General features: G+C 34.0%; 1 non-coding gene across 1 annotated transcript; it reads left to right on the top strand.

Moving 5' to 3' along the window:
* Positions 1-11,129: 11,129 nt before the first annotated feature.
* Positions 11,130-11,236, top strand: LOC121231546 (small nucleolar RNA R71). Its single transcript, XR_005929604.1, has one exon. It is a non-coding gene; the product is annotated as a small nucleolar RNA R71 (small nucleolar RNA).
* The last annotated feature ends 5,298 nt before the right edge of the window (positions 11,237-16,534 follow it).

Below are 16,534 nucleotides of genomic sequence, written 5' to 3' on the forward strand. Positions count from 1 at the left end.
GGGACCACAAAATCGAGTCATAAAAATAATTAGCTGTCATATTTTATGTTTATTATATGTGAATATGAATGTGTGAAAGTTTTAAGCTTCGATTTAGTAAATTGCATGTGAATTTAGTTAATAGGACTTATGTGTGACATTTTTGAAATGTGATAGGTTAATCTATAAGGGTCTATTAAAGAATGTATTGAAAATAATGGTTTTGCATGTCAAATACCCCTTTTTTGTTAATAGTGGCCGACCATGATGATGGCATATATTAAAATATGTATTAAATTTTAGTTAAATGGTTATTACTTTATATAAAAGAAAGAAAAAAAAATTTGGTTATGTTTTTGTTCTTCTTACCGTGAACTAAAGGAAGAAAAAAGGGGGGGGAAAGAAGCTAGGCATTCGGTCTTCTACTTGCTTAATTAAGGTAAGTTTTAGGTAAATTCTTTGAGATATTATGAAATTTTAGTTGATGGATAGGTCTTTGATTGAGCCCATGTGTGAATTTTGATCCTTGTGGTGATTTGGCCATTCGGTTAAGGTAGGAAACTTAGAAGATGATTTCTATTCCTTATGTTTTATGAGTTGGGAGCTTAAATTGAAGTTGAATAAGGGGAATATGTGTATTGAGGATTTTAGTAATATGGAAATTCGGTTATGAGAGTGTGTGTGTGGCCACTTGCCGAATGTGGGTGTTAAGGTTAGTAGGTTGGCTTAATTCTTGTATTAGAAATCTATTTGAGAAATTAGATAGGTTTTGAATGGTTGAAGTAACGAAATTAGAAACTCATAAACTTGATTTAAATACTTTAAATTTATGGTAGTTAAATGGAATAGAAAGGATCTATTCGGCCATGGAGGTTAAACACATTGTTAAATTGTTGAATATATGCTTTGGTGGTTAATGAATATTCGGTCTTGGTATGGATCTCATTAATAACATTTAGTTATTAGATTTGGTATAAAATACTTATTGAAATGGTGGAATTGGATGAATTACTTATGGATTTTAGTTATGAGAGTCTTTTGTAAGTAGAGCTAGAGGGTTTAAAGGGTGGTGCTAAAAAATAAACATGTATATGGACCCTATGTATGTACCTTGTAATTTTATTGTAAACTTTTGGTTTAACTCGTATCATATTAATTGCTAAAATACTAGCTTGTGTGGAAAATTTTGTGTATGTTTTTATGTGCCGAATGTGAGTTAAAGAAAATGGAGCTCACTATGTGTATTATGGTCACCCTTTGATAACTAATATATCTTGATTCGTAAATTGAGTTAAAAGATTATATATGTTCGATCTAGCCTAAGCTAGGCTTGACTTGTAACATAGTAATGATTGACTGAACGTATATGTGTGAGATAGTGAGGATAATTGTATTTCTTGCTTTGATTAAGTGAAGTATATGAAGTTGATATACTTAATTTACTCAATTAAGCTTAAGAGCACATAGGGACAATTTCGATAAGAGAAAAAGCTACCTAACCGAATAGTCGATCTGTAATCGTTCGACAAATTCCGAGGTAAGTTCTTAAGTATTTGAGTTTGATTCCTTTGTAAGTTTTAAGTTTTTAAATGGGATGAATATGAATTAAGTATATACGTTAAGGTCAATGACTTTTCTAAATGATGGCATATATGATATTATGTTTTAAATATGTGAATGAGAACTTTACAGAGTAAATTTGTATAAATCTGCTTGGGACAGCAGCAGTAGTGTGTTTTGGAAAAATTACCATAAATTGTGGAAATTGAGTTAAAGGCTGAATAGATTATGTAATTAAAGATTGATGCGTCTAGTTTCGTATAAAAGAAATCGAGTAAGTAAAGGGGTTGCCGATAATGAGATTTTTTTTAAAGTTGTGTGAGACAGAGCCAGAATGGCTCCGAAATCCCCTGTCCAGTATTTGGAAAATCATTATAAATCGTACAAAAATGATTATAAGATAAGATTTATATGCTTAGACTCCTTAATGAGTATAGTTTCAAAAAAAAAATAAACGAAAACTTATTTTGAATTCTGTACAATGAGAAATTCAATTTTTAGTGAAGAGTAGTCAGAATAGTCAAGCAGTAAAATAGGGGAAACTTTAAGAAATATCTGGTATTGATTAGCCAAACCAAAAATTCTGAAACTTTTTTGGATAGAAGATATACAAGTCTATTTTCATGGAAAATTAACGGAACGTCATTTGGAGTTTCATAGCTCCAGTTACAAATAATTTAACGACTGTTGCTCAGGAAAACAACTTGTAGAGAATATGTGATTATGTTGTAAACATTGATAAAACTTGTTTTAGTTGCTCATAAGCTATTAATTAAACCCATACGTGAATTCTAATTTGTGACATTATAAAATGATATATGAATGTTAGATGGATCTTTGATATTAAAATTGTGAAATTGTAAGTTTATAAGTATTCGAATATGAAATGATAGTATGGCTTGAAATTGAATTATTCATTGGAAAATGATAGATGTAGATTCAGCCAAGACAAAGTGTATACATGAAAGTTTATGTGGTATATGAAGTATATTTGGATAATTGTGAATGTGTATATATGAGATAAGGCCAAATGGCCAATGTGATGAACGTGAAAGTGTATATATATATTGTGGCGAAATGACAAACAGTGGAAGGTGTGTTTTATTAGATATTTGATGAGGCAAATGAATTACAAATATGATAGTCGATGTGAATACTGTAACATGTGAATAAATATGCATGAAACTTTGTGATGTAAATCCGGGATTTAAGACCCGATGACTATATGTGGTGACTATTTCCGGGTTAAGACCCGCTGACTTCGTCTGGAGATTTCATCTGAGCTAAAGGTCTCGCCGATAATCCGAGTAGAGTTTAAAGCTATAAGACGTCGCAATAAGAATTGCTTATAAATATATTCAATGCGAAAGGTTAAACAGGTATGTACTCCGAGTTTATATGTGAGCTTGATTTGAACTAAATCATAAGGTAGTTATGTGATGCATACGTGAGCAATCTATGAGACTATTCCTATGATTATGTGGCATCGGATTAGTGTGAAACGTTATGTGAAATTATACAATATATCTATGTTACATGAGCTCACTTTTATGTGAAAGTTTATCTGCCTATTATATATGATGAGATGTGCATATTCGGTAAAGGGATGATATACCCAAAGGAAGAGTGAAATAAAAATACGAACAACCATGTTATAATTTGATTGTTATCTATTGACACTGCTTAAAACTTACTAAGCATTGTAATGCTTACTCCGTTTACCTTGTTTCCTCTGTTTTATAGATCTCATTTGGAAGCTACAGACTCGGGGATCGTCAGCAACTTGTTACACTATCACTATCCACTGCTTGGTACTGTTATGTTTTGCGTTATTTTATGGCATGTGTAGAATAGACCAGTGGCAGAAGAATATTTTGGTTAATGTATATAAGCCATGCGAAAATGGCATCTTTTAAATGTGTACTTATAGAAGTTTAAATTGTATCCCTGGCTGTCTTCAGTATTTATCTAAAGGCATCTGTTATGTATCTGCTCCCCATTGAAGTGGAGATGCCAGACTTCGATTTGCTCTCTGACAATACAGAGATGCCAAATCATCTTATAAAAAAAATTCAAAATTTTTACTGTTCTGATATGAGTTTCAAGTCCGGTAATGCCCCTTTACCTATTCCGGCGATGGATACGGGATAGGGGTGTTACATATATCCTCCACCGGAGTAGGGTTACAAGGTATTACCGATCAATACACATCATTTAACATACAAAACTCATGCATTTATGCATTCATTCTCAAATAGCATTTAATCACAAACACATTGTCCTTTATAACATGCTTTAGAAGTGCTTCAGGACTAAACGATAAAATATGAAAATTTTGGAAACTTAGAAAAATTTCAACCATATAGGGTTCACACGACCGAGTGAACAGGCCGTGTGCCTCACACGGCTCCAGACATGCCCATGTCTTAGGTTGTGTGGAAACAGAGAATACATAATGACTTGTATCACACGACCAAGGACACTCCCGTGTGCCAGGCCATGTGAAAACTGGAAGGTATACTGACTTGGCCACACGGTTGACCACATGCCCGTGTGTCTAGCCTGTGTAACTCATTGACTTGATTTCTAAAGCATCATCAGGGGACACACAGTAGTGAATCACGATCGTGTCTCACACACGACTGAGTTACAAGCCCGTGTGGACAAAAATAAGCCATTTGTAAGGCCAATTCGCCACCTCAACTTCAATGTGACTACACAAGGCAAAATGTACAATATCCATACACAAAGGGCAACCAAATCAATCCCAATTCATGCACTGTAATACATACTATTTAACTACCAATTTGACATATATATTCATGTCACAATAAGACCTTTCTCAAGCTTTCATCGACCATAATTCAAATAACCATAATGTCTTGGTTACAACCATGCCAAAGTAAACCATCTTACAAGCCATTATAAACATCTTACAAAAGTCATTAACAACCATTTCTAATAGCCAAACACATATCAATATTAACATCATTTACAAGCCAAATCTCGTGGCTATAATCACAACAAAAATACCACGTGTAGCCTATACATGTCATATACCATAAATGTATAATTCAAAAGTACCAACTTAGGTATTTGATAATACAATGATGTTCCTGACAATTCTCTGATCTGAGCTAGCCTTGAGTCACTATAAAACATAGAAAAATAACACAAAGTAAGCTTCATAGCTTAGTAAGCTCGTATGTGAATAACTTAATTCATCTAATAAATGGAAATCAACCAATCACACGTGACAAAACTATATACACATTAACTACAAACCTTTCTCATGTCTTAAAACATGATCAAATAAAAACTTATCGAATTTTCACTATTTAATATTCGAATAGGTTCTCCACATACCTGTATTTCCTCGTACGAACCTCTTTCTCAACCACATCATTCGTTTACTCGTTAAACTATTTGGAATAGAAATCAGATACTTAGGAGTCTCATACAATAAGTACCTATACCATGGCCCGTAGCAAAATCAAGGTAACTTATCTGAAGAATTATTATCATGGCCCGAAGCCAAATCATCCGATATACATGGAAAATCGATAAAATACGAACCCAAAGTGCTAATAGCATGGCCCGAAACCAACTCAACGTATCACTTACTGGCATGTCAATAGTATCCAAAACTATTCTTAAGGTCTAATCGGGCTTTCATACTTTCCATTTCTATCATCGAATGAATTCGTAGAGTCGTTTTCACAATTCATACATTATGCATAATCCCGTTTTAACAATTTATACAATATTAATGTAATGCCTCGAATTTGGGCCTAGAAGTATTTGGCCTTGAGTATGGGTTCGTAAGGAGGCTGTATATAAGCATTTAATTGTGCAAGGAAATGACACAATTAAATGTCTGCTTTGGTGGTTAATGGCTCTAAGAAGTGTTGGAGAAATCTTGAGTTCAAACCTGGGCTTCAGCAAAAATTTTGGTTTTAAGTGAATAAAACCCTGGGAGTTTGGATGAAGGCCTGTTAAATTATTTTGTTGAATAAATGACACAAGGAAGTATGTGGTTTAGTGGTTATGGCATCATTAAGGTTGCAAGGGAGCCTGGGTTCAAGTCTTGGCTCTTGTAATTTATTTTGGTTTTTTTAAAGGAACCTGGACTTTGGCCTATAGAACTTATAATTAATTGAGGATATTTTGTGACACAAAAAGAGCCTGTGGTGGAGTGGCAAGGTAGCGTGTTGTGTAACTGTGAGGTTTGAGGTTCAAGTCTTGGGATGCGCAATGGAGTATTTATTTTGCTATTTAAGCTATGTAGGAGGTGGAGTTGGATTGGAACTCTGTGGTTGAAGTGGTCATAACAAAATAAGGAATTTTCTTAATGATTGAAAGTAATCCAACATCGGGAAGCTAACATGCGAATTGGTGAAAAGATGGCTTTAAATTGGTGTGTATTTCATGCTACTCTAGTTGTAGAAGGAAAATGTCGGAATGCCAAAATGTCGGTCACAAGGCGATGGCAGTCACACGAGCGTACGAGCACACGTGTGAGAGCTTTGACGTGATGGTTGAGGCCATCATGAGTGCTCTCGTGGGCTTAGGTTGCTGGCCCATGGGCCCAAGTGGATAAATTGTATGATTGTGTAGTAAATATTGGATTGAACTATGTGAATCTCATATCTGTAGGCTAGTATTACTGAAATGCCCCTCTAGGGTAGAATTACTGAAATGCCCTTGTAGGGTAGAATATTAAATAACCTTGATTTACAAAATTACCAAAATACCCTCGATTAGCAAAGTTACCAAAATACCCCTAATTTGTAAAATTACCAAAATACCCCTGGTTTGAAAAATTACAAAAATACCCCAAGTTTGTAAAATTACCAGAATACCCCTAATTTGAGAAATTACCAAAATACCCTCGACTTGTAAAATTATCGAAATACCCTTGACCTATAAAATTATTAAAATACCATTGACCTGTAAAATTACTAAAATAACCTCGATTTGTAAAATTATCAAAATAATCTTGATTTGGAAAATTACTAAAATACCCTTTATTTGGAAAATTACAAAAATACCCCTAATTTAGAAAATTACAGAAATACCTTTGACTTTTAAAAAATTACAAAAAAACCATTGGTTTGCAAAATTATTGAAATACCCTTGGTTTGTGTATTTACCAAAACACCCTTGTAGGGTGAAATGACTAAAATACCCCTAATAGGTAAAAAGACTGTTCTGCCCCTCTAGGGTATATGACTCACTGATAATACAATTTGATTGATTTGACTATGTTTTGACTGAGAATGTATGACTATGATTGGACTGTTCTAATTGTGATTTGTATGATTTTCTATGCCGTATGTATATTTGCTGCATTCATATAACATTATGTTGCACATGGGTAGGGATTATGAAGCGGAAAAAAATTTGAGGATTGCATGGTTGCTTGACGATCGTGGATCCACTGTTAGCTATTAAGCCCAAAATTCGATTAGCAGCTTGCTGCAATGAAGCTAGTACTGCAACTAGGCTACCATTGATGTGTATCAGATGGATGGGTCGATATTTATATCCCCACATGATGTGTACCGGGGGATGAGTTGGTGTGTAGCGGTTGGATTATTGGGATAATCACCAACATTAGGAGGATTGGTGCTGCGAGGGACTCGGGGGTGGCCACACTACTGTAATTTGTTCCAATTTTCTTTTAAGTTATCTATTTACACGTACTTACATTTGATCTGGGTTGTAACAAGGCCTCTTTTAATTTCTGGTTCTAAATTTGGAATTTTATATACTGTTTTATAACTGCTGGAGTAGAACACGGTTTTCTTTTCCAAAACAATAACTGTTTTTCAAAATATCATGTTTCCGTAAAACTTTAAACTAAGCTTCCGCGGCAAATAAAGTTTTAAAGGTAATAATGTTTTACAAGAGAATGACTTTTAATAAACCAACGGAAACTGAGGTTTTCACAAGTTTTAAAATGGCCAAAGGTTTTAAATAGTAAGAAGGGTTTTCAATGAGAACATGGTTTTCAAAAATCACTTCAATGTGACACGCCAGATTTCGCCATAGCGTCTGGGCTGGGTTTGGGGTGTTACATTTAGAGCATTTTAACATACATTTATAATTTAATCACCATATACGGACTTACCTCGTATTCAGAATTGATGGATCGAGTCGACTACTCGATAACCTTGTTTTTCCCCCGATCTAAATCCGAATTCTTTCTTTCTTGATCACTTAAGCTATGAAGATGTCGAACCCTAATATGCACAACAACAGTTTTTTCACGTTAGAATTTCGACAATGGCAAAAAGGATGAACAAAAATCATGTTTTGTTATATTTTTATTAACTTAATTACATAATTACCTATTTACCCTTAATGAATAAACATAGAAATTTATAATGCATGTCCATTAATGTCCATTAATACTACCAATGGTCTAATATCATCATTAAGGAATTTAATTAATCATAGCAACTAATCACTTTAAACAAATAGTATGCAACTTTTGTATTTTACGCGATTAAGTCCTTTTATCAAACTAAACATCCAAACGATAAAATTAGCTCACGAAAATTTCACACTTATCAAATAACATGTTATAAATACCGAAAAATATTAAAATAATTTTTTGACATCGGATTCGTGGTTCGAAAACCATTGTTCTGGTTTAGCTAAAATCGGCTTGTTACATGTCATGTGAAAAATTTGATAAGAAAATTTTACTAATTATGTGCTTAATTACGAGAAGGATCAAATCACATAAAATGAAAAAGTTGAATTCTAGTAGCTAAAAGGATCAAATAGCGATGAAATTCAAGATTTAAGGTCCTTATATGGTAATTAGACCATTAGTAAAAGTATGTAGATATTTTGGTATGACTCATCCTTGGAAAATTTAAAAAAGGTAGGGACTAAATTGAAATTCAATTAAATTAATTAATTAAAAAGATGATAAAAGAGTTATCAGCTTATTTTAGCCATCTTCTTCCCCAAATAATACATGGAAACCCTAGGAGAGAGAGAAGAAAATTTCATGGCCAAATTTGGTAAGTATTCAAGCCCCGTTTTTCGTAATTTTGATATTTTTGATACCGGGATAGCTTAATCTCTCTATTTAAGGGATTAATTTGAAAAGTTATCAAGGTATGAAAAATGGGTCAAGGATGTATATGCTGGAAATTAGAAATTTATGGTAGCACAATAAAAGATTATTGATAGATAAACAACTTTTAGAAAGTGATTTTTGATGAAATCATGATATTTGATGAAAATGAATGAGGTCCTGCATTTGTTGCTGATGGGATTTAGCTCGGACGAGTAATCCTATTGACCTTATCATAGAAAATGATTTAGCTTGGATGGGTAATCCTTCTATGAGTCCTCTTGAGCACATGTTATAGACTGGGTTTAGCCCGAACAGGTAATCCAGATCAAGCTCCTTAGAGCATATGTCATAAAAAGGATTGAGCTTGGACTGGTAATCCTATTGTATACTTGTGTGGCTCGAGAGTGTACTCTCTGATATAGTACCTTGTGGGTACAGTTGAATATGAATCGACGAATCCTGATTTGTACACCATGAGTGTACTACCTGTGTATCCATCGATATTTCAGATAAATTAAACGGGTAAAAGTTCTTGACATGAGAAGATATGATTAAGAAATGAGTTATTACATGTATCGGCCTGAAATACATGAAAATGACGTTACGTGATAATTGATATACGGAAATATGAAACGAATATGTTGTACGTGGAATTTATTTGATGAGTACGTACATCCTTGATTATAGACTTATACACCTTGAGTGTACTAATCGTGACCTTGATATTCCGATTAATATGAGTAAAGTTCTGATATGAAATGATCTGAACTCGAGATGAATTAGTATGAAATTATATTTGTAATAATGAGATAAAATATGCATGTTGAATAAATACATGTTGTGCAAAGCATATGTGCTTGGAATCTTGACTGTTGTTGAGCCCATATATGTTTTGATTTTATTATGGATTATATGATTAACAAGGGCAATAAGAATGTGTGTAGGGCTTGAGGTCAAATTGATTGAATATTCCTTACATAGTTACCTCATAATAGAATGAATGGTAAGTTAACTACCATGTTATGCAAACTTACGAAGCATTGCATACTTACTTAGTTTTATTTCCTTGTTTTAGAGTAAATCAGAAGCTTATTGGATTGAAAGCTCGGCGGAGATCACTCACACTATCCATCTACCCATATCAGTACTATATAGTAAATCAATTATGGTTGTAATGCCATGTATAGGTTATATTGGCCATATTGGCATGTAAATGTAAATGATGCTTGTAATCTAGCCATTGGAATGGCTCGTAATGGTTTGTTTAAATATAATTGTAATGTCAAACTATGGTAGCTACATAAATGTTAAATAGTTTATCAAATAATGTTTAATACATGGATTGAACTAGGGTAAGATTGTAGACATGTATGCATGAAATGATATGCCATGATGAATGATGGAATTCGCTAAATTTGAATACTTAAATTGGTTGGTTTATGGATGTGAGTTTAAGTGCAGGTCATTAGTGTGAATTTGGGTGAGAAATAAAGCTAGAAATGGCTTTATTTTTGTCTACATGGGTAGACACATGGGCGTGTGTCTAGACCGTGTATGACACACGGCCAGGTACATGGGCGTGTTGTTAGGCCGTGTGCCCCCTACACCTTAATTTTCAAAATAGAATGCTCAGAATTGAGCACATGGGTAGAGACACGGGTGTTTGTCTCAGCCGTGTGTGCTATACTGCCTAGAACACTAGCATGTGTTTTGGCCATGTGAAGCTTGGTGTAACTGCTAACACTTTCCCACTCCTTATTATAACTGCTTTCACATGCTCTTTTGATTTGGTGTTACTAGGTAAACTTGCTAGTGGTCTTTCTGAAATCAGTTTGGATAGTTGGCCTATCTCAGTTTCGAGCCCTTGGATCGACACTGGTTGATTTTTAAGTGCTGTCTCGGTGTTCTGAAAATGGGTTTCTGACACTGATATAAACTTTGAGAGCATCTCTTCAATGTTTGGCTTCTTTTCCTGTTGGTAGGGTGGTTGCTGAAAACCCAGAGGATGTTGTGGTCTTTGATTTTCGTGGCATCCCCACGAAAAATAGGGATGGTTCTTCCAACCTACGTTGTAAGTGTTACTAAATGGATTGTTTTGAGGTCGAGGATTATTACCCATGTAGCTTAGTTGCTTGTTATCCATGTTCTGGCCATAAGGTTGATATTCTGAATAGCTTGTTCCACTGTTACTTGCTTCACACTGCATTACTGGGTGAACCTGTGAAGAAATAAGAAAACCAGCAATCTTTTTATTTAAGAGTTCTACCTGATTAGAGAGCATGGTGACCGAATCGACGTTATAAACACCGGCTGTTTTAGTTGGCTTTGTCCTCATGACTTGCCACTGATAGTTATTCAGTGACATCTCCTCTATAAACTCATAGGCATCTTCAGGTGTTTTACTGTTGATGGTTCCGCCCGCCGCTATCTCAACCATTTCCGAGTCGAAGGATTCAGACCATTGTGAAATGTTTGTACTTGGAGCCAAAGCGGTAACCCATGGTAAGGGCACCTTCTCAGTAACTCCTTGTATCTCTCCCATGCATCGTAGAGGGTTTCTAAATCTATCTGCACAAAAGAAGAGATGTCATTACATAATTTAGCCGTTTTAGCTGGCGAAAAATATTTTAGTAAGAATTTTTCGGTCATTGTTCCCAAGTAGTAATTGACCCTCGTGGTAACGAGTTCAGCCATTGTTTATCTTTGTTCCTCAATGAAAAGGGAAACAACTGAAGACGTATGTCATCATAAAAAATGCCATTAATTTTAAATGTATCGCATAGTTCTAAGAAGTTGGCTAAATGAGCGTTGGGATCCTCATCTTGCAAACCATCAAACTGAACAAATTGTTGTATCATTTGAATAGTGTTAGGTTTTAATTCAAAAGTATTTGTAGCTACAGCAGGTCTAACTATGCTTGATTCAGTTCCTGTTAAAGAAGGTTTAGCATAATCATACATAGTGCGTGAAACAGGATTTTGATTAACAGCAATTGCAAGTGCATAGAGCAGGATTTTGATTAACAACAATTGCAGGAGGTAGCTGATTGCCTTGGTTTTCAGCCATCTCTTCGGTTGGGGGTTGAGTATCGTCTTCTTGCTCGTTCTCCGTGTATCTTAAGTTGTACCTTATTTCACTTTGGTTTTTACGAACTGTACGATCAATTTCTTCGTCAAAAAGTAATGGTCTCAACAGGTTTCTTCTAGTCATAAACTATAAAAACCTGCCAAGAGAAAGAAAACTAGGTTAATAAATAATAATAATTAAATTAAATTAAATTGCAAGAAAATAAATGCCTAAAGTAATAAATATTGAGAGTTCCTAATATCTTAGTTCCCCGGCAACGGTGCCAAAAACTTTATCGCGTGGTTTCGTGATAGGTTTTAAATATTTATAATTCCTCGTTCTTGAACTAACTATTATCGCAATGTAGGCAAGTGTACCTATCGAATAGTAGTATAGTTTTAGCAAGACCAGATTGTCGAACCCAAAGGAACTAAAAGTACTAGTAATGACTGTCTTTTTATTACCTAGCCTAAGAATAAAGAGGTTTTGTTTTAATTAACTAATTATCTAAACTAAGAACGCACAGTGAAAAGAACTGGGGAATTGCTTTTGGGAAAAATCTATTAACTTAAGACAATACCTAAGGAAAAATCCACCTAAACTTTACTTGTTATTCTGGCTTCGACTCGGACGATTTATTCATTCAACTTGTTCCGTCGAGATCCCTAAGTTATGTTATTATCCCTATTCAAGACTAATAACGCCTAATCCCTAGATTGAATAATCGAGACTTTTCTCTAGTTAACACTCTAGGGTTGCATTAACTTGATCTATGGATCCCCTTATTAGGTTTCACCCTAATCCGAAAAAATCTTGTCACCTTATGTCTAGGCGCACAATCAACTCCGCTTAATTATGACAAATGTACTCTTAAACAGGGTCTATTCCGCCTCTGAATAAGAGCATGTCTTGAATCAGCATCCTGGGATATCAAAACAAGAATTAAGAACAAGTTAAATATTTATCATACGATTCAAAAAATAATAACAAGATTCATCTTAGGTTTCATTCCCCTTAGGTATTTAGGGGTTTTAGTTCATAACTAAATAAGAAAACATCTAAGAAGAATAAATAATAGAAAACATAAAGAAAACCCAAAACTCCTGAAGGGAAATTGAGGATAGATCTTCAGTCTTGATGATGGATCCGGCTTCTGAGATGGATCAATCGGCTTCCTTGGAGTAATTCCTTACTCCCCCTTCTCCTCCTCTTTTTCTTCCTCCTATAGGGTGTATTTATAGGCTTTGGAATGCCTAAAAACCCTCAAAATTAGCCTTTTTCGAATTGGACTCAACTTGAGCTTGGCAGGGACACGCCCGTGGCACAAGCCCGTGTTCGATTACTCCAGGCCGTGCTCGAGCCTGCCAAATTGACACGTCCATGTGGTCTACCCGTGTAAGGAGGTCCAGGCCGTGTTGATTTTGTACCTTGGCCCATTTTCTCCGTTTTTGGCCCGTTTCTCATTCCTTTCGCTCCCCTATGCTCTCCTAAGTATAAAACATGAAATTAAAACATTAGGAGCATCGAATTCACCAATTCTAGTGGGAAATCATCCATAAAATGCATTAAACATGGGGTAAAAATATGTATAATTTATGATTTATCATTCCAAAATGTAGAACTCCATTGTATTGGACAGAACTCAAGGAGAAACAGTTACGTGAAAGTAATTCGGGACAGTTTGAAAGCAGCCTCTGATTGTCAAAAGTCCTATACTGACCTTAAATGAAAAGAAATAGAATTTCAAGTCAGTGACAAGGTATTATTGAAAGAATCGCCTTGGAAGAAAGTTCTCCTATTTGGTTGTAAAGGAAAACTGAGTCCACGATTCACTGGACCATAAGAGATTACGGGAAGAATCGAACCGGTTGCATATCGGTTAGCTTTACCACCAGAAGTTGATTGGATTCATAATGTTTTTCATGTGGCTATGCTACGATGGTAACGATCTAATCCTTCACATGTTATCTCTCCAACAGAGGTAGAGATTCAACCGGATATGACATATAGTGAAGAACCGATCAAAATCTTAGCTTTGGAAACAAAAGAGTTAAGAAATAAAAAGCTAGCTTTAGTAAAAGTTCTTTGGAAACGACAAGGTATAGAATAGGCTACCTAGGAACCAGAGGATACTATGAGGAAGCAATACTCGAATCCTTTTATTGGTAGGATTTTCAAGGACAAAAATCCTTAAGGGGAAGAGTTGTAACAACCCAATTTCAGTGAAATTGTAACAATGGTTTCAGGACCACAAATTTGATCCGAAAATAAATTTTATTTTAATTTTATTACATGGTCCGTAATATGTTAGAAATGTCATGTGAAAATTCTAATAAGAAAATTTAATTGATTATGTGCATAATTACGAGAAGGACTAAATCGCATAAAATATAAAAGTTGAATTCTAGTAGCTACAAGGACTAAATAGCTATGGAATTCAAAACTAAATGTCCTTGTATGGTAATTAGGCCATTAAAGAAAAGTATGTAGATATTTTAGTGAGTTATCCTTGGAAATTTAAAAAAAAAGGCAAGGACTAGATTGGAATTTGAAATAATTTAATTAATTAAAAGATGTAAAAGAAAATATAATCTTATTTATTCATCTTCTTCCCCAAAAATACATGGAAACCCTAGGAGAGAGAGAAGAAACTTTCATGGCTTAATTGGGTGAGTTTCCTTGTCCCGTTTTTAGTAATTTTGATATTTTTGAAATCGGGATAGCTTAATCTATCTATTTGGGGGGATCAATTTGAAGAGTTATCAAAGTATGGAAATTAGGTCATGGATGTATATGCTGAAAATTAGAAATTTATTGTAGAAAATGAAAGGTTGTTGATAGATAAACAACTTTTATAAAGTGATTTTTTATGAAAACATGATTTACGGACTAAAATGTAAAGTTGTGAAAATTGATGAAAAATTCTAGAATTTATAGAAAATATGTGCTGTAAAATTCTATATTGAAATTTAGGTTAAGCTTGGAAGAGGGAGTAAATTGGAATTTATGAAAAAAAGGGCGAAATTTTAATTTTGCCTAGGATGTAAATTGAGTCCAAATGAATATGAAATGCGTGAAATTGGTGATTAAAGTTATTTATATAGTTCCGGACAACACAAATTTAAGGTTAGATCGAGGAAAAGAAAAGGTTTCAGATTAGTAGATTTTATACGCGAACCAGTGTCGAGGTAAGTTCGTGTAACTTAATCGAGCATGTAAATATGTTAACTTGATTGTTATGATTGTATGCAATATGATTTACATTTATGTGAATATTATGAATGTGTGAAATTATTACATGTTTGGAAATGTTGGAAAAAGGGTAAAGTCTCATTTGAATATTGAATTTCGATGGATCAAATAACAACAAGGTGAGAAAGCATGGATTTGCATGTCAAAATGCCCTTAATGCATGAAGTGGCCGGCCATGTGATGATGTTCCTCCACTAATTCTAATTTAATATATATTATAATGGTAAATGACAAAATAATCTAAATAGAAAAAATAGATTAATAAGAAAAAGATGAATAAAAGAAGAAATGGAAGAAGAGAGAAGTGTTCATCTTCTTCTTGCAAAGCCGAACCTAAGTGGAGAAAGAAAGATTTCATGTTCATTTTTTCATTAAATTTTATGAAATTTAGTTAGTAGACAAATCTATATTATAACCCATAGGTTGATTTTTCTATTTGGTGACAATGTGCATTCGGTTGTGATGTTTAGATATTATGAGGATAGTGTTTGATGCTTTGGATGGAATATTAGAAAGATGAAGAATGAACTAGTTAATAGATATATGAACATTGGTATGAGCTTATGAATAGATGTGGAGTTTTTATTTTTTATTTTTAGTTAGAAACATTCGATCAAATTGTTATGATGATAGTGTTTTTTTTATTTTTTAGTTAGCACTATGTGTGCGGTTTAGCATGGCACTATGTGTACGAATTTGATTAGCACTATGTGTGTGAAATCGGTTGAGGATATAATGTGTGCCAGAAAAGAATAAAGTGCTAGGGCTATTAACGGAAAAATCGAATTTGAGACATAAAACGTATAGGCATGGAACCATTTAGTTTATCATTGTTTTATACTTCGAGGAAAGGATCTAAACTATCTAGTTGTTTTGATATTTAATTGGATAGCAAGATTTGGCTTGTGGTTGAATCGATAATTTAAGTAATTGTGGCATAATTCGGTATGGTTAAATGGTTGATCTTACAATATTTTTATTATGATCTCATGTTAATGGTCTGTATTATATTGCTTACGACTTACTAAGTTGAATACTCATTTGGTGTGTTTACTTGTCTCCTATTTAGATTTCTTTGGTCCATTTTGTGTGTTCGGGACCATCGTCGAAGTCATCACACCAGCCTGCAACGTTTTGGTACCCCTTTCTTAGTTGGTCTAAGTGAACATTACGGCATGTATAGGCTAATGTGTATTTTGTTTGAACTTTGATATGTATACTTCCAGCCATGCGAATATGGCCTAAATACTAAGTTTGAACTTGGTTATGTTTAATCATGGTATAATTTGTCTTGGTTATAATGTTTAATGCTATTAATGAATGATATATATATAAATATACATATGTTTGAGGGTTGAAAATGCTAAGAAATTTTGACTATATGTTTTTGGGGTGGTTCGATTATGACACATTTATATAAGTGATTAATTGTAATTTGGATATTGTATATGATCTTAGTATTTAAATTGAGATAGTGTAATGGGTCGTCTGGTTATGTCTGAACATAACATAAAATCGTATGATATGGTTGTTACATGATGTAAACTTATGTAATGGTTTTGATTGAACTTGATAATGATT

This window comes from Gossypium hirsutum, chromosome A06 (genome assembly GCF_007990345.1).
Source record: "Gossypium hirsutum isolate 1008001.06 chromosome A06, Gossypium_hirsutum_v2.1, whole genome shotgun sequence".
NCBI classification, from domain to species: domain Eukaryota; kingdom Viridiplantae; phylum Streptophyta; class Magnoliopsida; order Malvales; family Malvaceae; genus Gossypium; species Gossypium hirsutum.